Here is a 332-nt window from a genome sequence, read left to right on the forward strand (position 1 = left end):
ACATTTTCTATGAACTGAAGGTCTCCTATACAAGGGTACTTAATGAAGAGTTACTTGGAATAGGAATAAGAAACCTATAAACAGAGCTGACAGCTTTTGTGGTAGTTAAGGGTGCTAGACTCCCACGTGGCCGACCACGGTTCAAGTCCTGGAGCTGGAAGCTTGCTTTCTCACTTTCTCTCTCTCTCTTTGACTCTGTCCCTCTCTGGTCAAATTAAAATATAGATAAATAAAGTTCAATAAAATCATGCTTTTTTTTTTTAAGAATTTTTTTTCTTTTTTATTGAGAGATTACTATAGGGAACATGCGCTCAACAGCAAGACAGAGCGGG

The sequence above is a fragment of the Tupaia chinensis genome, unplaced genomic scaffold (assembly GCF_000334495.1).
Source record: "Tupaia chinensis unplaced genomic scaffold, TupChi_1.0 Scaffold149501_1, whole genome shotgun sequence".
In the NCBI taxonomy this organism is placed as follows: domain Eukaryota; kingdom Metazoa; phylum Chordata; class Mammalia; order Scandentia; family Tupaiidae; genus Tupaia; species Tupaia belangeri.